The sequence below is a fragment of the Miscanthus floridulus genome, chromosome 3, assembly GCF_019320115.1.
Source record: "Miscanthus floridulus cultivar M001 chromosome 3, ASM1932011v1, whole genome shotgun sequence".
Taxonomy (NCBI): Eukaryota; Viridiplantae; Streptophyta; class Magnoliopsida; order Poales; family Poaceae; genus Miscanthus; species Miscanthus floridulus.
Genome location: NC_089582.1, coordinates 109219305 through 109244500, shown reverse-complemented (window position 1 = coordinate 109244500; position 25196 = coordinate 109219305). Strand labels below are relative to the sequence as shown.

Sequence of the window (25196 nt, the reverse complement as noted above, 5' to 3'; positions counted from 1 at the left end):
AATGAACATAACCGCGGCGGGCCACAAAATATGTCCGATGCGGTAAAATAATTTACCGCGGCGGGCGGTGTAACATGCCCACCGTGGTAAAAGTATATTTACCGCAGCGGGCACGTTACACCGCCCGTCGCGGTAAATCGGTTAACCGCGGCGGGCAAAGCCGTCCGCCGCGGGAAACCGAAAACGCCCGCCTCCAGTAAAGTTTGTGTAGTAGTGAGCAACGATGGTGTTATTCTCTACACAGGCGTCTCGGCCGTCGAACCGACAGTGAACCCGCACCACTGACAGTCGGGTCGAAGTACAAGGCGACGGTGCTGGTGACCACTATATAGGCGGTTTATGTGCCCACATGATGGTCTTAATATCCTCGACACAGGCGGATCATTTGCCAATGCGGTGGTGTTAGTGTACATCCACAGTCGGGTCATACTCCAATGCAACAGAAGTAAAGACCTAATCACGGATGGATTATAAGCCAATCGGCGGTGTTAGTGTACACCGCAGTCGGTCCCAGATGCCGACGGTGAAGGCTATGACCATTACTGTCGACAGCTTACTGCCGAGACCGAAATTGGACTACGACGTGACTTACCACGCGGCTGTAAAAGGTACGAGTATAGTAGTTTTAGCCAATGGAAAGTTGCATTGAAGGCAGTACCATAGGACAAAAAAGTCAATGGCCTATGCATCTACGCCATGTCTAATATGTGCAAAGAACGAAACCAGAGAAGTTTCCAAAATGAGAACTTAACGTCTCTAATGGCGGCACTATGAACAAAAGAAGGCATATAAGTTGTGTTTGGTTTCATAGTTTGCTTCTGGCTTGGCTAGCCATCCAAGCCTGGGCAGCCTAGGCCTACTCCCACCAAGGCGACAGCTAGCTGTTTTGGAATTGCATGTATTGTCAAAGCCTGACTAGCAAACGATGTGTTTGGTTGTTTGGTTTACTTTGCATAGAATCACATATTCTTTGAGAGGGTAAGTTTACCCCATTGAGGATTTTTGTCGAATATAGGTGCTGGGCCTGCTCAACGGTGGGAAGCAGCAAGCACCTCGCCGAGCACGGCAGCAGACCACCGTGCCGCGCACCCCCTTCCGCACGGCACATCTGCGTGGCCCCATCTCTACGCCGCGCGAGACCTCCGCCGCGGGCCCTTGGTGCACGAGCCTACGACTGCACGAGACCTCCGCCGCAGGGCACCTGGTGCACGAGCCCACGACCGCGTGAGACCTCCGCCGCAGGGCACCTGGTGCACGAGCCCACGACCGCGTGAGACCTCCGCCGCAGAGCACCTGGCGTACGAGCCCGAAACCGCATGATTCCTCCACGCCACCCCGTGCAGGGCCCTTGCCATGCGAGCCCCCTGTCACGTGGGATCACCGGTGCGCGAGCCCACTACAATGCCTCGTAGAGCGTTAGTATTGCCCACTGCCGCGCGAGGTCGAAGGGGACGTCGGTATTGCCCGTATAGGCATGCGTGTTGTCGTCTCTACGGGAGGTGAGGGGAGCGGGTGCGAGCGCTAGCTAGACGAGGCCTGGCTAAGCGAAAATGCTCACCCCCTTGGTTTCCAGGGGTCTGGTTAAGAGACCTGTTCAGTCAACCAAACAGGTCCAAGTTGGGTTAATGGAACCTAGCTAGAGGGATAGCCATGAAACTAAACACACTCATAGAGCATTAGAGCATCGGCAGCAGGACTTTTGAAACTCGTAAAGGAAAGTGATTTAATTTTATTTTGATCTTTGAGCTGTTTGTTTGTCCCCTGCTCTTGAGGATGATATGCAGCCATGTGGGGCAAAACTGTCTTGTTTCTTCCTCTACCTTAATGCAAAACGCAGAGATCGTGCCATATTTTTTTTAAAAGAGTGTACTATATATAATCTCGCATGCATGAGACACAATCTTTGCGCACTATATTCACTTCTAGACTTACCACGAACACAGAATCCATGTCCACTAAGGGAAAGATATCATGAACTTTTTTTTTTTAGAATTACACAATACAACGTAAACGCACACAACACGCACGCACTCACCCTATCAATAAAGTAATACTAAGGGCCTATGTGGATCACGTCTTGATTATTATAATTTGGATTATACATAGGATTATTATAATCTGGATTATGGATTATAATGATCAGAGTGTTTGGCTCAATGGATTATGGTGATTGATTTTGATTTGGTTAAAGTGGGAAATTCCTATTTTATCCTTTTTAGTTTGGTAAGTTGGATAATCAATTGGAGGACAAGTTGGACTTTCAACACCCATAATCCTCTATAACTTGGTTCACCAGGATTATGGGATTATGGTAATCAAGAGGTTTGATTATAATAATTCATCATATAATCAATCTCATTTGAACCAAAATTTGATTATATAATCCGATTGTTATAATCAGAGGGGTATCAAACAGGCCCTAAATGGATAGTGCCAACACCGTTCAACCTCGTAGTTCTTGCTTATTGAGTGCCATTGAGCAGACATTCTATATATTTATTAGGAATTACGGCTCCAGAACAGAAAGTGGGAACCAGATGACCAGCTCCTCTGACAGAGGCAAATGTGAATCCTTCCTCGTATTGTTGAACATATCCTCCGACCTACGAGCATTGTCATCACAAGTCATGAGTTGTTCAAGCTTATTACAAACCTATATAAGGCTTTATTCTTATGGAGATTCGCATATGATTTTCATAGGAAATAAGACATCCAGTAAGGGCTCCTTTGGATGCTAGGGAGAGAAATGCACATGGTTTTAAATAACAAAGGGGATTTCTCACCTAGTATGTGACATCCTCTCCCCCGCGGGGAGAAAATTCTCGACAACAATTTGGAAGATGCGGAGATTGAAATCTCGTCCAGCTAAAACAAATCAGAAATTTAGGAAACAAACAAAAAATTCAAAAATGCTGCTTCCAACCACAAGATTATTCACGTGCTCAAAAGTCTGGAAAACGTTGATCTCGGGTTGCATGGCTGAGGGAGCTTGGGGTTGGCCAGCCAGAACAGGAGACAGGCAATGTAGAACGCCATTGCCGGCGACGTGAGCTCGCCGGGATCATGTTGAAAAGGCACACAGACCTCGGTTGGCTTCAAGAAGGCACGGGAAGGTGGAGCGCTCCCCAGCGAACTCGGCTGTGGGGTCCCCGTCGTCCCCCGGAGACTGGAGATGGCGGCCATCGTGTTTTGGCTGCTTGGACGTAGTAGAGCTACTTCTGCCACGGTGAGCGTGCTGTAGAAGACGAGGAGAGGGCAAGGATGGAATCTACTGCTTCATTACGACCTTACCTCAAGGCGAATCGCGAGCGACAATGAGTTCTTAACGGCGGAGGGGCAACGGACGGCGCGGCGGTGGGCGGCTCGATTTCCCGGCGACATTCCGAGCATGCGTGGTGCACTGGCGGCGAGATAGGGCGCTGCATCGAGTTGGAGAAGGGTGCGCTGAAACACTAGTCATCATGGGAGGCACGAGGTGACATGGACTGGTGAGCAGACGACGAACGGTTGCGGCGGTGCCACGCCTAGGCTCTCGCTCGCCAGAGACCGCGACAGCCATGGGGAAAATAATCACTGAGTCTAGAGACGTTTTTTCTAAGCCGCGGGGAATGGCGAGGATGGGGCTCCAAAGGCACGCATTTTCTTGGGCTAGATATGTATCCAAATGGTCCCATGGATAATGAAGGGGAGCAGAGGCATGGGCCTCTTGCCACCCGTGGACGAGGCGGGGATACCGGCGGGACAGCAAACATGGAGGTAATATAAGTTCTATACAAAAGTAATATTTATAGTGTCTTCCGCAGCAAATATTTTGTATTGATGTAAAGAATACACTCTTAGGGCATACAGAATCAAAATCGCCACTGAAATTTTTTCATAATCGCGTTATTTTCATTTGTATGAATTATGATACATATATTATATGTTCTTTGGATAGTCTGTTGCCACTAATAAATTACCTAAAAATCCAGACAGGTAACTCCTTCTCAATTAGCCATGAGATTGTTGGCACCATGGAAATCGGTGCATCTGTCCAGTTCAAGTTTCTGCACAAACCACACGAGCTTGAGGTGAATAATTTGTAATTAGCTCACTGATATTACATTGCATCGGTGTTTATGGGTCCAATGCAATCAAAAGATCTTACGCGCATCCTGACCAATTTGTCATTCTAGCGTGGAAAACATTCTGCACTGCTGGGTCATTGAGGTAGACATAGGTGTATAAATCGCTGCAATTAAAACAACGGTTAGTGATTTACTATATATAGAACAAAAATTTTAGCAGAACTAAAATTCGTGAAGTGAAACATTATGAATCGCTTGTTAGGTTGATCTCTCCACCAAGATTGGCCCAACAGCCAACTTGGGCCTGGATCCCGCGCCCTGATCGGGGGTGGCCAACCCTACATGGTTGGTGGCCCCATCGCACTGTGCTATATAAAGAGGTGGGGAACTGCGACTCGCGGTACGAGGTTGACCGCAACCACAGTACCCCACCGACACAACCCTAATTCGATCTAAGGGAGTGCAGTAGCGGCGGGAAGCGCCGCCACCGTCCTCCTCAATTCGCCGCCACCTGGACGCCATCATCGCCCCTCTCCATCGACCCCAACTCAACAGGGCCTTCTTCACCGACGCCATGGCCAGCTCCTCCACCAAGCCCACTGATGGTCGGTAACACCTCCCCTCTCTCATCCTCTCTCTTCTCTCTTGTTCATGTTCTAGGACGAATCTATGTGTTCTATATCAAATAGAAAGGTTTCACCCGCTACACTACGGGAATCAGGAGATTTGCTGAGTGCCCCTGGCACTCGGCAAAGCCCACAAAACACTCGGCAAAGGGTTTGCCAATTGTCACACTCGGCAAACAACACTCGGTGAATTTTTATCGGCAAACAGACTTTACCGAGTGTTTTTTGTCGGACACTCGGCAAAGACTTCGCCGAGCGCCCAAAATACACTCAGCAAACATTTTTTCAAAAAATAAAAAAAGCTACCACAAAAAAAAGCCACCCGGATCCGGCGGCCACGAGCCACCACCACGCCACTGCCGCCCGCCACCGCCGGCCACCACCACCACGCCACCGCCGCCCACCACCACCACCACGCCACCACCCGCCACGTCGGGGAAGAGAGGGAGAGGAGGGAGCGGCCGCCGGATCCGAGGAAGAGAGGGAGAGGAGGGGGCAGCCGGGCCGGATCTGCCGCCAGGGAAGAGAGAGGAGGGGGAGGGGCGCCGACGGTGGGAAGAGAGGGAGAGGAGGGGGCGGCCACGCCGGATCCGCCGCCGGGGAAGAGAGAGAGGAGGGAGAGGAGGGGGAGGGGCGCCGGCGGTGAGAAGAGAGGGAGAGGAGGGGGTGGCCGCGCCGGGGCCGGGGCCGGGTCTGGCCTCCCCGTGTGCCACTGTCACCGGATCCGCCCGCGCCGAGGCCGGATCTAGTGGAGGCGGTGGAGGAGGGAGGGAGGTGCGCCGGCGAGGGAGGAGGGCAGGGCGGGCCGCGCTGGCGAGGGAGGAGGGGAGGGCAGGCCGCGCCGGCGTCGGAGAGGGAGGAAGGGAGGGCGGGGCCACGCTGGGGCCGAGAGAGAGGAGGGGGCGGCGTGAGGGAGGTGCGCGGGGAGGGGGCGAGAAGGGGAGGGGGCGTGCGGACGGCACGGGGAGAAGGGGAGCCCGCGGCGCTGGGGTTAAAAAGGATTTTTTTTTCGTTTGCCGAGTGTCCCAGATATGGGCGCTCGGCAAAGATTTTTTTTAATTTTTTTCTTCTCTTTCTTTCCTAGAAAAAATATTTTTTTTTACTTTGCCGAATGTTCTAGATCTGGGCACTCGGCAAAGATTTTTTTTTATTTTTTTCTTCTCTTTCTTTCCTAGAATTTTTTTTACTTTACCGAGTGTCCTAGATCTAGACACTCGGCAAAGTTTTTTTTTCATTTTTTTCTTCTCTTTCTTTCCTAGAAAAAATATTTTTTCCTTTGCCAAGTGTAAAAAAAACACTCGGCAAACCCCATCTTTGCTGAGTGTTTTTTTTATACTCAGCAAACCACTTCTTTACCGAGTGTTTTTTTTTTTGCCTAGTGTTTTAATGGCAGCACTTGGCAAAGAACTTGTTTGCCGAGTGCCCGAGAGAAAACACTCGGCAAACACAAAAACACTCGATAAATTTAACGTTTCTGGTAGTGCTAGATCTATTCGTAGATGATCCTACAGTTACAACGCCTCTTACGTACGCCTCTTACGTACGTAGTATGTTCCGTTGACTGCACTAATCCAGATTGGAGCATATATGTTGTAAGGATCAAATTGTGCAACCGCACCCATGGCGCCAATGCATGCCACACCATCTGAATGGTCAGAAATGCAGTGCCTGGTTATGTTGGCAAATGCCTCGTCTGACATCAACCCATGGCTCTAGAAGTACTGAACTGCACCCTTGAAGTTCCTATCCGAGTCCAGATATGGATTTCAGGAAAAGGATACATCTATACCCATTAATTAATAAGGATATTATAAAGTTAATTATAACCTGCTTCAATTAACTAAGAAAAAATCGATCAGGTACCAAGATGCCCCGTAGGTTAATGGCCGTCTTGCTATTGTAGGAATTCTGGATTAGGATGGTGGCAGCAAGTTCAGGTACATATATAATGTCTGGCGTAGCTCTCCCCGCCTCCCCGGAGATGTAGAATGGACGGCTTTTGTATTCAGGGAAGCGCTCCAGCCAGTTAATCAAGAACAAATATGCATCATCAGCTGTCCTTTGGTCTCCACTGAGGTCGTAGTCAGAGGATGTGTTGGAGTAGGAGAATCCAACACCCGCCGGCGATTCCAAGAAGATCACATTAGCCACTGTATAAGTTTTTTTTATCCCGTTAGAGAGAGTTTCATTTCAAATATATACAAATTGTCGCTGAATTTCCAGCTTAAGCAAAAGAAAGGCAGGTACAAGTTACCATTGTTCCAAGCTTTCTTGTTTCTACTCAGCGTTTTGTTGTCGCTATTTACACGGAGGCCGAGTTCTTGCATTGCTCCGTAGCCAAGCGACGAGCATCCTGGCCCTGTAGTGGACGGTTAATTACAAGGTTAATTATATTTTTACCCAGTGTTGTCTAGCAGTACGGGCAAACTAAATGTGCTCATCACTGCTATTCATGGAGCAGTAGCATGCATGCATGAACTTCAGAGAAGAGATAAGAATAAGTGGTTTGTTACGGTGCTTGGGAGGAACCCGTGGTTCCTCACTGTGGAGTTTTTTCGTTAATTAAAAATAAATAAGGATAATTTGGTCATTCTATTTTAAGTTTGCCCGACATCTTTATTTCTTTCTGACGAACTGACGAAGAACTAAAAGCCGCACCGCCGCACGCATCTGGGGAAAGGCTCGCCGCCGCCTCAAGCCTGTAGGGGGCTCACCAGGCGCCCGCCTGTTTGGGGATCAGCACCGGTTAACTGGAGGAGCTTGCCACCGACCGTTTGTTGGGGGGCCATCACCTGGGATCACCGCCGGCCACCTGCACGAGCTCCTGCAGGTCATCAACTTGGCCGGTAGGGGCTGGGTAGCCTGCCTCCTCCTATCGCTGATCTGCTGCTTCCGATCTGTCACCTACATGCACTTATTTGGCCTCCACGATTCATACATCTGCGGCCAAGTAGAGAATATTGGCGTCTGTCTGATGCGCCGCACATCCCTCGGAAGCACTAGATCAGGTCATGGCCATTAAAGACGTCGCCTCAAACATTTTAGTGAGCACATCAAACTCGACCACCCTTCTGTTTTCATCGCACACTCATTTCGAACGGATTCGCATGACTTCATCCCAAGGGTATGCTGCAACACTGTCATGTTATGTTACTCATGTATTCCGCCTCCGGCATGCTCGGCCTTGTTGCGGCCCTATCTGCGTCTTGCTCTGCCTCGGCCATGCTCTTCTGTCTCCAACAGCGCCTGAACTTGAAGCCAAGGGGACTTGTTGGATGCATGTATTTGGCTGCGGAGACCGCCCACCAGGGGCCGCACGCGGCGGGACCCCGTGGCCTGCCAGCCGCGTCCGCCGGAGGCTGCCGCGCTGGCCGCGCTCGAAGAGGGAGGGTGCTGCAGGAGACACGAGAGAACCAGAGATCACACTGGGAGATAAAAGGAGCAACTTATGAGACGCGAAACTACTATTCTACCCTTAAGATTTCATTTAGATCTACTTCGTGTCCCACACAATTTAGGCTCCGGTCCACAACTTAAGTTCTTCTGTATTGGTTTTTCTTATTTTATAGCCATCTAATCTATCCAAATGGATAGCTCTAGTCTTTTCCAAACGCTGTAAAATTTAAGATAGTAGTATATATATTATCTTCCTAACCTCCGTTAAGCCACAGGAGGAGCGGCTTTGTCGAGGCATCCTGCGGCGCCTCCACGAAGTAGTAGAAGAGTGCCCGGCCATTCTCCTCGTCGACAGTCACGTACCCGGCGTACTGGTCGAAGTCGACGCCTTCTGGTTGCCCCGGCAGCGCAGTGATCTTGTCAGCCGCTTTCAGGGCACTCTGTTCACTGTCGGAGTAGCTTGTGCTCAGGAGGCTGCTGGCAACCCTGTGGCATAGTATGTCATTCACCTTAAAACTGCCCTTATTGTCACTAGGAGCGTTCCTCCTAGACCTGATGAACTCTCTCAGTCGGTCCTCTTGGGACGCATCTGCGTGCAATGCAGCGGCGCAAATGATGAGCAAAAAGTAGAAGAGGGATGCAGTAGCATTGTTCCTCATCATATCTCTACGATGAAATGTGTGTCTGTGCGTGATTTACATGTCGCTTGGCAGGGATTTATATAAGCCCCTGATATGATGATGAAGGACTGAGAATTTCTTTTTCAAAGATCAGTTTTGGATGCTTCGGTAGCTATGTTCCGAGTGCAAACGAGTTGTCGTCAAGCGCTTCGTGCAGCTGTTAGCCGTCCGCCTTGTATTTTCTGCCGTTCTATGCTGACCATCCTGGAGAGTTGGCAGAGCTCGCAATAGCATCTCTCTCTCCCTCCAAGGTTACCTACTCGGACATGTTGCCGGCTACTGAGAGCGAGCATATGCGCGTAGATTAGTAGTAGAAAGCGCGCGGCCGTTAGGATTTGTTGTTAGTGTAGTCTTTGGTCCGTTCCCCACCTCGATCTGATCCATTCTCCATTCACAAAAGCATGATTTGGGAGGTACTCGATGGCAATTTGCATCTGTTCTGTGTACCCCTGGTCGTAGGATTAATGGAGAGAGAGTATCGTTTGGAAGACACACATGCACCACATAAATAAACAAAGTACTAGAAATGCCACCATAGGTCGCAATGTCGCATGGTTTGTTATCTTTCCAACCTATCAGCATAGGATGTCACAATCGGAATCAATTAAGAATACCCTTTCAAAGGGAGTACGAGAGGAGTGAATTAGACGAACTTCTACTAAGTCATGAAATATAGCGCATTCTAGCTATTTTAAAACAAAATAAAGGAGTGTACAGTAGACGCATGTACCCCTCATTTAACTTTCTAATTTATTGAAATCCAATTTCCCATAATTAAAGGTGGACACTCAGTTCCCTTATACAAAAATATGTCAAGTACCGAATCAAGTATTTCTATTTAGTAAACATTATCTTTTTGTTCCCTAAATCCCTTATATTTCAGGACAAATTTTAAATGCCAGAATACGCTATTACAGGATGGAGGGAGTATGGCCTATAACTTTCACCAAGTCAAAACATATGCAAGAAAGTAATCTAAGATTTTGCTAGGTCTGTTGCTATCTCTACCGCAAAAGAATTATGCAACCTAGGTTCCAAACATATCATTAGTCTAGCAAGCTAAACTAAGAATGCAAAGTACACAACCTAAGTATATAAATATAAATGTGAAAGCTTAAGGGTAGGGAATGCAAACTCCCATCGACGACTACAATATTTTTACCGAGGTATCGAGAAGCTCCTTTCTTCCCCATGGTCCTCATTGGAGCCCCTCACAAGAATGCCCTCGTAAGGGCCCAGCTCTTAGTCGGGTAAAACCTTGGATTACCCATGGGCCTTCCCCACGCAAGTGGGTCTCAAGATGGCCTCTCCTAACCACTCTCCATCGTCTTCACTATCGAGCTTCCGGCTAAAATTACGTGAGCCTCGCTTGTTCCCTCTGGTACATGGTAACGGCCACACTATAAGCCGGTTGGTGTGGTCTCGCAAGACTACAAGCCCCTCCGATGTACAACATTGATGCGTGCAAGCATTGAGTGGTAAAAGGTATGTAAAACCTCACTAAACACTAGACCTAAACCTAGAACAAGCACATAAGGGGTGGTCTAACTAGCCTAAGCATCTTGTAAAGCACTATTCTAATCACCTAATCTTTTCTTAAGCACTTGGGAGAACGTCTCAACACTCCTATTCTGCAACACACTCTAACACACATGGTAGAGTTGGCCATGGGGGTATATATAGGAACCTCCAAGCAACTAGTCGTTGGGCAACAACATCTGTTTGCTGTTGACACTAGATATGACAAACAGATAAATCCGCAAGCACACAAATGTCAATGCAGCTTTCACCTGGGAGTATTCTAGGGTATCGAATTTCCACGGGGAACGCGAAGTGGATTAGTTGAGAACTAAGAGTGTCCAAGAGTAAAAGTAATAGGTAGAGAGGGTATATGTGGTTTCTATGAACTAAGGCAAGACTAAAGAAGACTATATCACGGTTGTTTACTTCGGGGCACAACCCGCCTAGCAACTAGGAGAGATAACTAGACAAGGTCTATCACGAGCCCTATGATTTAATAACTAGACCTATCGTGGTGGATTACAGAGGATGGATAGGGTTGTCACCACCTGCCACCTACCATAATCTATCTGGAGGCCTAGCCGTAAACACAGGTAAGCTATAGCCTAAGCACCACGCTTAATCTATAAACCTACTACTCTAATCCTATGTACGGTGGAACAAGATGAGAGCACTCTAACCAAGCAGTGAAATCAGAAAACACAATAATATAAATAATACTTCAGTAATGCAAAAGAGCAGAGTTACCACAGAAGATGCCGGACTTCACTCGAAGAAGAGCTTCATTCGCCGAAGCACAAGTGGAGAGGATGCCGACGGCCCTAGCTCATCCCCAAGCTTCTCCTCACTCTCTCCCTATCTTCTTCTTCTAAGTAGTAGAGCTACAGAGCTTCGCCTAGCTACTACTCTCACTTGGAGTGATGGAATGAGATGGTGCGTGTACAAATGAGGGAGAGGGGTTCTATTTATAGCTTGAAGTGGAGTAGGTGCTACTCCATCGCCACATCAGCGATCCACGTGATCATCCTTCTCCACCCTTGGATATAACCGACCTTGAACCGCCATAAATGGACGCACCACATTGCTCCACTTGTGCTAGTGTGCATGTTGTCCAAAGATGAGTCGGTTTGGTGAAAGTGGGCCACCGACCGGCGCACTTGGGCCGCTGCCCGGAGTGGCTTTGAGCCCTTTGCCATCGATCTTAAGTCGGTTCACTTCATCTACGGTCCTCCAGCGCATGGGTACAAAGTTTGGTGCAAATCGGAATTTCCTTCCTCCGGATATGGACACATCTTTGCTTATGTTGGATTGGGCCACTTTGTCTGGGCTTTTCCGAACCCCCATGTGATCCAATGTGATGAACATGGCTTCCCATGGGCTCCTAGGTGAGTATAGAAGCCCTGGACCAAGTTTGGTGGCCATTGGACACAAGTCCAGGCCGGCCTCGGTCCACGCCGCCCGGCGCCCCCCCTGTGCCCAAGTCTAGCTTGGCCCGTCTTGCGATCTTTCGGAAGGCATAACTTTGTCATCCGGACTCTGAATTGGGTGAACCAAAACTCAATTTCGTGTATCTCGACGAGCTCTTCGACATGGTGTAGTCAATACGAGCATTTGATGAAGTATTTTTGCATGTATGTAGCCTTCTTGCTCCTACACTCACATAGTCATCACAACTTGTGGAAATAGTTAGAAATAAACCCTATGACTATGGTTTATGTCATTTATATCACCAATTTAGGCATAGTTGATGGTCTAAAATGAGGTGTTATGGACCATCAGCAAGCTCCCCAACACTGAACCTTTGCTCGTCCCGAGTAAAGCATTCGAATAAGAAAGAGTACCAAGCAAAGATTCGGGTGGATATGATACACAACTTTCTCAGGATATGATGCAAGCATAAAAGATATTCCAAGTCACACACTCATACCTGTGGGTTTTGAAGTGGCTAGAACATCACCTTGGGCGGTTGAGAAATAGAACATTTCTAACTTGAGGACATAGATCCCTTCTCCTTCTCAAGTAAGATTGGAGATTTTGACAATATTTTTCAAAACAAATCATAGCTCATGTTACTCCCCATATGGTTCTCTCAAATAAATCAATGGTATTTGTGTATATGACCTCACCAAGATATTTTTCTATTGCCTCAAGGCCCTACAACTCTGGCTTATGTGGAGTTTTGGGTAAGAGAACTTGAAAGGCATACTTAGGATGTTTATATTGTAAAGTCAAAGCATGGATCCATGGAGGAAATCAACATACAAACATGATCAAGAGTGCGAGTGTGTGGATATGAGTGAAAGGTTGACTCCTTAAAGATTGTCTCTCCAAATCTAGATGATTGAGATCATGGGCTATCTTTGATGCTCATCCTCCTTTTTTATTTTTTTGCTTGACACTTTTTTCCACTCATCTTTTCCTCTTTTTTTCAACTCTCTCTCTCTTTTCTTCATAACATATAGCCCATGTCTCTTTTTCAAACTTGTATGGAGAATGGAGAGAGATCTTGAATAAATGGAGTCTTTATTTTGTGGTAAGGTGAAAAGGCATGTTTGTGGAGAGGTGAAAAGGAATGTCTGTGCTAGCTCTCTGTGTAAGAACATAGCATAAGTGTGGAAAACATGTTTTTTCTTACGCTCAGTGTAAGAGTAAAGCATATATTGGTGGAATGTATGTGATCTTGATCATGTAAGCATGGTTCATCACTCACTAGTGCCACACAATTTGACAAAACTCAAAACAAAATCTAAGCAGCAAGAAAGTGTGGGTTTGTCAAGATATTGTCTATGGCTCTAGTAGGAAATTTATACCATAGAGGAGTTATGAAGCCATGGTTTTAAATTTTGTTCAAAACAAAAGTCTCCAAAACACTTGATTAGAAAGAAGGACTAGTCTTGTCATCACTATATCACACTTCACGACAACTTAGGTAATGTTATCCTAATTGAGTAAGCTTCCCACAAGCATTAAGTAAAAGACAGGAAATAAAGATTATGCAAGCCAATCTCACAAGATAAGTCATGATCAAATCTTGGGGTCATGTTTTAGAGTTCATCAAGTTTTAATAACATGAAGAAATTGGCTTTTTAAGCATTCATTTTCAAGGTGATAAATGTAGGAGAGGGGTACCGAGATACAAACCAACGTCTCATATTGAGATGAAGTCTAGAGAGTTGATGTTGATGTGCGAAGTGCTTCTGTATGTAGCCTCTTTTTTCATTGGAGGAGATGTTGCTTAAACTGGGGTTGTGTTGCCCTAGCCCCGCACCTATTCCTTCGGCATCTGTGCTTATTCAAAGACACAAAGAATGAAAGCAACATGGTTCTACTAGTACAAATGTACTAGTGAACCAAAACTTTATTCCTCTTATTGAAAAGCAAATAGAGGCGTATAGCATGATTGGAAATAAAACAAAAGCACCTAAACATTTATCATGCCAAAAGGGAAATCAAGGTGAAGGAGAAACACACCTATGTCATGTATATTGTTAAGTTAAACAAAGGTCCTAGTGAAGGTTGTGACACTTCCCGAGTTAATCATTGGAAGAAATGATATATGATGGAAAAGGAGGAAATAAATTCTCATTGAATAGTATGTGATATGTGCAATTAATCATATCAAGGCATTGCTGTGAGCGGATTTCCTTATGATTGACCCCCACAAGATAACATTTGAGATAATGGAGCTATTATTTTTTATATATAATATATACTTTTAATATACTTGGACCTTCATGTGCCCATATTTTTTTGTTTTTTATTTTACTTGGACCTTCATGTGTCCAACTTTTTTATAGCTCCATGTCTCTCTTAACAAAAGGGTAGAAAGGGGTATTTATGAAGGAGATAGTTTAAATCTTTGAAGTGCCACTAGTTCATAAGGTCACAAAATTTATCTAAACTCAACATGACAATAGGTTGCATAAGAAGAGGTTCATGTTTAAGCATTTGGTTTAGAGATGAGAATGTGAAGACAAAACATGATCATTCAATTTTAACATCTCAATCTCTACTCTTCCTAGGTTATATAAATACAAGACAAGATAGAAGAACATATGCACAATCATTTTGGGCACACTTCTACTGCTCAAGGTGACAAGAGTTTAAAAGAATTGGCTATGATTATGAACAGAAAGAAGACATGATTGAAAAGCTAAGCTTGAACATTGTGTTAGCAAAACAAACAAGTTCAATCATATCAAATTCTTTTTCATGCTTATCGGGTCAAAGGTAATGATTTAAACATTAATCACATACCTTAGAGATATTACCTTTGTTGTTTTGAAGCGTGATGGCTCATGATAATGACTTTGAATGGACCATCACATTTGCTTCCAAGCTCTCCATGCCCGATTAGCCTCACTCTTGAATTGCACATTTGTACCTTGTCTTGACTTGAATTCCTTCTTCTTGATGTCACTTATGATGCTTTCTCAAAAAGTCTTGATTCATGATTTTGATATCTGCAACAAAGACTAGTGCATGGTGATACTACAAACCCGACCGATGTGTGAGCACATTGGCTAGTGCAACAATCAAGCTCAATATTCATTGGGTTCGCTCTATTTTATTCGAAAGGAAAAGCATAATTTAAAAGGTAAACTATTTTTATTTATTATTATTACTACTACTACTACTTCTGATAATAAGATGATAGAAACTAAACAAACTTTATTGAATTGAAAATAGCAAGCTAGCAGGTTATCTCCTGGTAGTGCTTTGTTTGAAGTCATAAGCTCGACCTTTGCTGTTTCAGCTACAAGAACTTGCACCAAGGCAACTATGAGCTTTGGAATACTTGTGATAGACAAAAGCATCCACAACCATCCTCTTTAGGATTTGATAAAAGAGAAGCATAGGATGGTTGCAACTCTCGTAGGTGCAGTTGGTAGAACGAAAGATTGACTCTCGAGATTTCTCACAAAGGCATGGATCTTGTGGCTCTTCTAGAATGTAACTTTGTTGTTCGTCCACATGATCCTCCTTTTTGGACTCCAAAGTTGGTCCCCCCAGAATGTTCATAGACCAAACATATTCGTCGATCATCTCTTATCTATGGCATTCTACGAGTGGATTCCCATCCTCGTCCTCCATTAGAATGGGAATCTTCACCTCAGACAATTTGTGCTCCCATTCACTGTCAACCAAAAGGTTTGGAGTGACTACTTGGTTTGGATTATCAACAAAGAAACAAGGAGGGTCATAGGGGAGATCAAATTCTAAGGTGGAAGATGATGTTGATTTGAGGGGCTCCTGGGCAACCAAATCTTGACATGAACAGAGAAGATGATGATTTGGGGTCAAGGATGCCAAAAATCTCTGTTAGATTGGATGATTGAAGGTGTTCCCAACATCCGGAGAGAGATCCTCCTCGAATTCAAAAGGAAACTCCAAAGGATGAATGTCTTCTTCCTTTGGTGTCTCCAGGAAGGGTTCAGGAATTAGGTCGGCAGCTAATGCTTTAGATGGAATTGGCAATGAATTAGCTATCGAAACTTCTTCTTGTGTGGGGATTGAATTATCATTTTCTTCTGGGGAGTCATGATGGCGATCGGTGTAGGGTGAGTTTTCAAGGATTGTCTCAAGGATAGCTCTCCCCTCACTAACAGGAAGATATAAGAAGGCTCCTCCTATAGCGATGTCAAGGAATTGTGCAGATTTCTCACTAAGACCCAAATAGAAGTGTTGCAACAGTATAGGTTTGGGTATAGCAAGATCAGGGCCAGATGAATAAAGACCCATCAAATGGGCCCATGTAGCACCTAGGGATTCTTTCTCCCTTTGCTTGAAATTTAGGACCTCTCTTCAAAGACGAACCACTCGAATGATAGGAAAGAAGGTTAAGCAAACCTTGGCTTGAAGAACTTCCCACTCTCCTTGTGCACTCTCTACGGTTCGAGTATACCACAGTTTGGCTAATCCCATCAAAGAGAACAGAAATAGCTTCCACTTAAGGGTTTTGTGTGATATGCCTGAAATGTGAAGGCATGAACACACTTGCTCGAACTCTCATAGATGAACATATGGGTTGTCATCTTTTCCCTAGAAAAAGATTCTCCTGAACTTTAGTTATGAAACAAGGGTGAATTTCATAACCATTGGTCTAGATAGGTTTTGATGATGGAGGTCGCTCCAAACTAGCGCCCTTTGGAGCAGCGAATTGAATGATAGGAATGTGATCCATGGTATGAATGATAAAGGACAAAATATACTTGAATGACTCGGTTCTAAACTAGAACAACTATTGTTCCCCGGCAATGGTGCCAAAAAGCTTGTTGACACTAGATATGGTAAACATATAAATCTGCAAGTGCACGGATGTCAATGTAGCTTTCACCCGGGAGTATTTCAGGGTATCGAATTTCCACAGGGAATACGAAGTGGACTAGTTGAGAACTAAGAGTGTCCAAGGGTAAAAGTAATAGGTAGAGATGATATATGTGGTTTCTATGAACTAAGGCAAGACTAAAGAAAGCTATATCACGGTTGTTTACTTCGAGGCACAGCCCACCTAGCAACCAGGAGAGATAACTAGACAAGGTCTGCCATGAGCCCTATGATTTAATAACTAGACCTATCATGGTGGAATACAAAGGATGGACAGGGCTATCACCACCTTCCACCTACCACAATCTATCTGGAGGCTTAGTCGTAAACACAGGTAAGCTACAGCCTAAGCACCATGCTTAATATATAAACTTACTACTCTAATCCTACGTACGGTGGAACAAGATCAGATCACTCTAACTATGCAGTAAAACCAGTAAACACAATAATATAAATAATACTTAAGTAATGCAAAAGAGCAGAGTTACCACAAAGATGCCAGACTTCACTCGAAGAAGAGCTTCATCCGCCGAAGCATCGAAGCACAATTGGAGAGGATGCCGACAACCCCAGCTCATCCCCAAGCTTCTCCTCACTCTCTCCCTATCTTCTACTTCTAAGTAGTAGAGCTACAGAGCTCCGCCTAGCTACTACTCTCACTTGAAGTGATGGAATGAGATGGTGCGTGTACAAATGAGGGAGAGGGGTCCTATTTATAGCTTGAGGTGGAGTAGGTGTTACTCCATCGCCATGTTAGCAATCCGCATGATCATCCTTCTCCACCCTTGGATGTAATGGACATTGAACCACCATAAATGGACGCACCACATTGCTCCACTTGTGCTAGTGTGCATGTTGACCAAAGATGAGTCGGTTTGGTGAAAGTGGGCCACCGGCCGTCGCACTTGGGCCACCGTCCAAAGTGGCTTTGAGACCTTTGCCATCGATCTTAAGTCGGTTCACTTCATCTATGTCCTCCAGCGCATGGATATGAAGTGTGGTGCAAATCATAATTTCCTTCCTCCTTATATGGACACATCTTTGCTTATGTTGGATTAGGCCACTTTGTCCGGGTTTTTTCGATCCTCCATGTGATCCAATGTGATGAACAAGGCTTTCCTTGGCCTCCTGGGTCAGTGTAGAGGCCCTGGACCATGTTTGGTGGCCATTGGACACAAGTCTAGCCTCAGTCCACGCCGCCCGGCGCCCCCTATGCCCATGTCCAGCCCGGCCCATCTTGCGATCTTCCGAAAGGCATAACTTTGTCATCCGGACTCTGAATTGGGTGAACTAAAACTTGATTTTGTGTATCTCGATGAGCTCTTCGACATGGTGCAGTCAAAATTAGCATTTGATGAAGTGTTTTTGCATGTACGTAGCCTTCTTGCTCCTACACTCACATAGTCATCACAACTTGTGGAAATAGTTAGAAATAAGCCCTATGACTATGGTTTATGTCATTTATATCACCAATTTAGGCATAGTTGATGGTCTAAAATGAGGTGTTATGGACCATCAACACTTGCCGCATACTCACCAAAATGCTCTAGTGGTATCACTGAATCCGATCCTGCCACATGGACTAGTCGTTTGATTTTTGACCGTTGATCTATTGACCATTGGGCACTGTTCCTAGCATATACTCCGGTGTTGGTTTCTTCTCTCTAGATCCCTCTTTGGTAGCAACAATATAATCCAGTGCCCCATCTTCAACACACTAGATTAATCCAATGACAAACTCTAGGTTTGTATAGTGCTAGCATATCATCCGGTGCCCCTATGGCCACAACAACCGGACTAATCAAGTGGGGTCTTCCAGACCCTTCAAAGAGTTCCTCTAATGCCTCAGTCCTCCAGTGCCCTGAGGGGTCCACACCGGATTAATACCCAACTCCATTTCTTCACATATTTGCGTCTGGCTTGGTTCCATATTGTGTATTGGACTTTTTTGCAAGTCTTTTTGTCAGTGCTTTTTACCGATAGATATTCGGTTCTTGGTGAAATTCGCTTGATGCAAAAAACAATCACAGCCAGGACACAAGATTTATATTGGTTTGGGCCCCTAGGAAGCGAGTAAAAGCCTTACGTCTAGTTGTTACTTGTTTGTATTATGATCTCATTGAATAGCGAGATGGCAATTACAAGATGGCTATGCCTATGAGAGTTTTGATGATTACAATAGGGCGGATCACTAGCTATTTATATTCGAGGCCTACTTGCCCTACAAGTTACATAGTCATGCCATAGTCAGATTCTTGGCATGATCTTGAGATATCCTTCCTCGAATAGGCAAGTCGTGGACCTTTGGGTCTTCTTCGGTATGGATTTGGTAGCCAGCATATCAGCTAGAGCCTACGACTTGATCGTAGTTCAAGGCACGAATTGTATGTCATATTGTCCTAGCTCTATAGACCACTGGGCGATCCTACCTATGGCATCTCAATTGTGGACAATGGTGCCAAGCGGATAAGAAGAGACCGCCTTGATCTTGTGACTTAAAAAATAGTGCTTAAGTTTGTGAGAAGACATTAGTATGGCATATAGTAATTTCTGAATATTAGGGCACCTGGATCGTGTGTCATGGAGGACTTCACTTACAAAATAGACTGGTGTTGCTTAGTGGATTTGTCCTTCTAATGCTCGACCACTAGGACCGCGCTAACAACTTTGGGGGTTGCTGCTACGTATAAAAGCATGACATCGCCATCCTTTGGAGGTATGAGGATCGTAATTGCTTCAGGTATTGCTTGAATTCCTAGAAGGCTTCCTCAGCCTATTCACTCCATTGAAAACTATCATGTTTATGTAGCAATCTATAAAATGGCATACCTTGTTCGCCTCACTTGGATATGAATCGACTTAGGGCTGCCATCATTCCAGCTAGTTTCTAGACTTCCTTGTGGTTGCGTGGAGACTGCATATCTTCGATAGCCTTGACCTTCTTAGGGTTTGCCTCAATGCCCTGATGAGACACCAAATACTTGAGTAGCTTACCCAAAGAAATGCTGAACATGCATTTATCGGGATTGAGCATCATCTTGTTCTTACGCAATGTTAAAAGTTTCTTTCAAGTCAGCGATTAGATCACCTTTTGATTTGCTTTTAACAACGATATCATCAATGTATGCTTCCACAATATGGCCAATTTAGCCTTCAATAACAATATGAACACACTTTTGATACGTAGAACCCACATTCTTAAGGCCAAAAGGCATCTTAATATAACAGTACACACCAAAAGGAGATACAAATGCAGTTTTTTCCTCATCATCTATGCACATGCTAATTTGGTGATACCCTGAATAAGCATCCAAAAACATAGCAATTCGCATCCGGAGGTTGAATCTACAATTCGATCTATCCTTGGAAGGGGATACTCGTCCTTTGGGCATGCTTTATTCAAATCGGTGTAGTCGACGCACATCCACCATGTGCCGTTAGGCTTCTTCACCATGACTGGATTTGCTAACCACTCTGGGAAAGGGACCTCTAAAAGGTCCTTCTTTGGTTTTGGTAATTGAGTGACAACCTAGGTGGACTAATGTATTTAAATGTGAGATACATAGGAGAATAGTCCACATGTGAATATGTAATGAAGGAGCTCATTGCATATGAGACATGACATGGTGCCATGTGACTAAGGTGGAGAAGATCAAGATGAGACTTGGCTTGATGGACTGGTTGTAAGAGTGAAGGGCAAGTTGGAGGCTTTGAAGCGCTAGACCACGTGGCGGGATGCTTGAGCAAAGACTTGGCACCAATGGACCGATGCAATGGTGAAGAGCAAGTGAGGTCAAGATCGATAAACCAATAAGGTCACATGATGATATGAAGTGGATCATATCATTATTGATCGTGTTGATGCATATGTTGCATCAACATTGGAGGAGATGGTATGGAATGTGCAAGGCAAAGGTATAACCTATAGGGCATTTCATTTCACTGGTCACAGGTGAGTAGAGAAGTTGATGACTGAATTTAGGATAGATGATCGTACTATCAATAGGGGCAAACTTATTTGCATATCGGACATCTAGTGCCACTCATGTGAACTAACTTTGCATCGTTGCTAGGATCAAGTGGCCTAGTAAGAAAAGTGCTAATCCTTTGGAAAATGTTTGTGAAAAGCTAACACATGAGCACAAGGTGGTGTATCACTTGGTGGTGTAAGCACATTTACAAAGGAGAATAAGTTAGAAGCGAGGAGGAGGTCACAGAGAGCTTGGGTTGCTTTTAGGACATTGGCGAACTATCCATGGTCCTCGAACGCTGATGTTTAGGAGGGATCGGACACTATGCTCGCACTGTTCATGGTCTAACAAGTGAACGGCAGATTGTACGTGCCTATGTGGCGGACTATCCGCCGGCTAAAATCGGTGGCAAGCGGAGTTGCTAGAAACTCTATCCAGGCTGTTGGAAATCAACTGTGGACTGTCCATCCCTTTAAGGGCGGACTTTCCGCTGACTAATTTCTGAGGAACAGAGGTTCAGGACAGGTTCTAGACATGTTCTCGGGTTTGAACAGTGGATTGTCCGCCTATAATTCTTGGACTATTCGGGGCTATCGTTTGAACTCTAATGGCTAGTTTCAGGTGAATGGCAGACTGTCTAGGCCCTAAGGGGCATACTGTCTGGGGTGACCGTTGTAGCACCTAACGGCAAGTCTCAGCATAAGGGCAGACTGTCCGGGCCTATAAGGGTGGACTATTCATAGTTCAATTTTTAGCACGTGTCCAAACGGCTAGTTTGAGGCCTCCCTCTATAAATAGAGGTGGTGGCCGACCATTTGAGAGGTTGAGCACCTTAAGGACTTAGTGTCCTTGTGTGAGAGTGCTTGGGAGCCCTCCAACTCACTTGTGATTAGTGCTAATCATATCCATTAAGTGAGAGAGCGATTCTAGTGTGGTGCATGAGAGATTGCAAGTGTTGGGACTAGGTGATCGAGTTGCAAGCCAGTGGTGCTTGTTACTCTTGGAGGTTGCCACCTCCTAGATGGCTTGGTGGTGGTCTCCATTGAAGCATGCAAAGAAGATTATGCGGTGCTCTGGAGAAGAGATTGTGAGGGGTATCGTGCTCACCCCGTGGGAGCTATGAAGAGCAACTCTAGTAGAGCGAGACGCGAAGGGCGACAAATGGTCCGTTCAGGTCAAGTGCTAGAGCTTGTGGTTAGGACTCCATGTGGGAGAGTGTGATTTGTAGGTCACCACTAGCAAGAGGACCGGTGGCAACCTTGGAGCTTGTCTCAACGGGGACTAGCGTGTTGGCAAGCACGTGAACCTCGGGATAAAATCATCATGTCATCCTTGTCTTCCCGTTGGTTTGCATCCCCTTTACACTAGCTTGTATTTACATTCGTATACATTGTGCTTGTGAGTTGCTCTTGTAATTAGTTGGCTAGTTACCTTCTTGCTTGTGTAGCATAGAAGTAGCTCCCTTGCGTGGCTAATTTAGTTTTAGTAACCTTGTTAGTCACATTGCTTAGTTTGTGTAGCTAAGTATTTTGTGCTCTATAATTTGGCTTGTGTAGCCTTGTTATTGAGCATTGCTAGTAAGCTTAGGTGGCTTTGTGCTTTTGCATCACTAGTTGTGTAGGAGCTCCCCCGGTTGTGTGAAGTACTAGTGCATAGGTTTGTGTGACCTTGCTCTATAATTGATTAGGTGAGCTCTAGCTAGCCTGGCACCTTAGTTGCTTAATTAGAATCTTTGTAAGGTGCTTGTGAACTTAGATAGAGGGGTGTAGTCTTGGCTAGACCGATAGTTTTAATTCCGCATTTGTTTCGGTTAGCCGACGCATTTAGTTTTTAGAAAGGACTATTCACCCCCCCTCTAGTCTGCCATCTCGACCCTACACGTGGTATCAAAGCTTGGTATCTCATTTGTGGTCTTCACTGGCCCGAGAGGATGGCGTCTAGTGGGCAAGATGATTGTGACACACACATTTTTTATGGCACACACTTTGCACGGTGGAAACACCATATGCTTGATCATATTTGTGCGAAGGGACCTAACTTTTGGTGGGTTGTCACAAGTGGTCTCACCCATGTCTTGGACCATAAAAATCTAACCAAAGCTCAAAAGGTTCTCTTTGAACTTGATGTCGACGCTTATTTATATCTAATGGATGCTTTGAGCTTTGAGTTGTTTTACAAGGTGATCCACAAAGGAACCGCTCATGAATTTTGGGAATCAATCAAGCACACCTTCAGTGACTCCTCCACATGGGACGATGGCAAATTCAAGAAGGAGGATGAGGTTGTGCATGAGTGTGTTGAGCATGATCATAATTTGGTGATTGTGGAAGATTGCTCCACCTCATGGTCAAGTGATGATTCCAAGGATGAGGTTGTGCATGAGTGTGTTGAGCATGATCATGATTTGGTGATTGTGGAAGATTGCTCCACCTCATGGTCAAGTGATGATGAAGATCGATCCACTACAAGTTCACTTGACAAGATTGATGATGATGATGCCTCAAGTGATGCCAATGATAATGCTACTCCATGCACACTTGATGGTAATGAGGATGGATCATGCCCGGAGGATGCCTCAAGTGATGCCAATGATAATGCTACTCCATCACCACATTGCTTCATGTCACAAGGTGACACAAAGGTACAAAATGCTAATGTGGTTGATCATGTTGATTCGTATGATGAGCTTGTTAGTAGACTTGCTAGCATGACCATGTCTTTAGAAAATGAGAAAGCTAAAACATTGAAATTGGAAAATAAAAACTCATTTATAAAGAACTCATGTGAAGAACATAAGAAATTACTTGATGTTCTTAAATCTTCACATGGTGAGCTAAAATTGACTCATGAGATACTACTTGCATCTCATGAAGAATTATTAGATCAACATGCTTTCTCTCATTAAAGTGTTTTCAAAGAAACTTAAAAAGAATGAGAGATCATCACATGAGTCAAATGATCAAACACAACATGCGACTAACTTTTGTGATGTAGGGAAGAAGCATGTATCCACCTCTTGTGATGATTTATTAGATATGCCATGCTTTTCATATATAGATACTTGTTCTACTTCTATGTCTTATGAGACTAACCTTTTGAAGGAGAATAATGAGCTAAAAATAGAAGTGAAGAACTTGACCAACAAGTTAGAGAGGTGCTACAACTCAAAAGTCACCTTTGAGCACATGATGAAGACTCAAAGAAACTTCGGTGACAAGAGTGGCATTGGATTCAACAAGAGCATGACCAAGGGGAAAAGAAAAAGACAAAGAAAGATGAAGAAGCAAGAACAAAAGAGGCTATCTCATTTCATGTGCTTCAAGTGCCATGAAGTGGGACATCTTGCAAATGGTTTCCCCATTGAAGAGAAGCTCAAGTTGAAGAAAGAAGAGAGGCTATGTGGCAGAACCGCCTGAAATAACATGCTTTCGGAGGCGCTCGTCTTCCACTAGACACTAAGCACCCCTAAAGTTAGCTACATCGGACAGTTCCGTCGAGCATACCATACGGGAGAACTCGAATCAATCCACATTTTACCTCCAGAATCCAATAATGAGTATGAGCTTACAATACTTAGTCCATTTCATACAACAAGAGTTCTTGGAAATTATTTATTACAATACCAGGGTTCAGAGTGCGATAATTAAACATCGAAATGAAAATAAACATCTAGTGGAAACAATACAAGGATCTATCTATGCCCACCAGAAGAATCCTCCACACAAGAGTTACTCCTCAAGCTACACCTGCAAGAGGGTAAAATAAAGCCTGAGTACATAATGTACTCGCAAGACTTACCCGACTAGTGGGAATAGTTTCCTAACTCTCAAGGATATCATAGGCAATATGGGTTTGTTGTTTTCTTTTTGTTTGTAAAAAGCATTACTAGAAGTACGTCCTTAAGATCGAGTTTAATTAGCAGTCATGATTACTTCATTAGCTTACCATTCTAGGTAAGCACATGTTCTACTTTCAAGCAAGGGTTGAGCAATCAGAACCAATTTACCATCTTTCATATTCCAGTTCTTACTACGGTGCTAGACCATAGCCAAGTCATACCGTCTCATGAAAACAACAATTAGTGAGCCAATGTATCCCAGCTAGGTACCCTGAAACACACACCCCATTTGTACTCTAGGCACAAACAAGACCAACCCATTCCACTCCTATCATGGGGTCTAGGTCCCCATGCAAACTTGGACTCCAAGCCCCCACACTTGAGACCTGGTCCCAATATAGTGCTTAGATCTCCACCTTTCCCCATCTTCAATCAGTTGGTCCAAAAAGAGCTAGAACCCATGACAAGAGCGTAACGAGCCTTCTCGCTCCCATAAGCAAGTATGTGCTCAGGATAATAAGTCTATGACCCGACTACCATCCATAGCAATGGACGGTCCTCAATCGATATGGATAGGGAAAATAGTGTAACCAAGCTAAGCCCCATAGCTGAGGGACACAACTCGTACACCCACCAATACCCATACCATATCCCTATCCAGTCTCTATTTTCCTTTCATCATTTTTATCATGAGAGTAATTATAATAATCACCTATTGTGAGTAACGGCAGGTTACTCACGCTACCGGAAACCTAAGCATAGCAGCTACT

General features: G+C 44.9%; 1 pseudogene; it reads right to left on the bottom strand.

Annotated features, from left to right (window-relative positions):
- Nucleotides 1-2506: 2506 nt before the first annotated feature.
- On the bottom strand, nt 2507-8748 carry LOC136544201 (serine carboxypeptidase 1-like; annotated as a pseudogene).
- Nucleotides 8749-25196: the final 16448 nt, after the last annotated feature.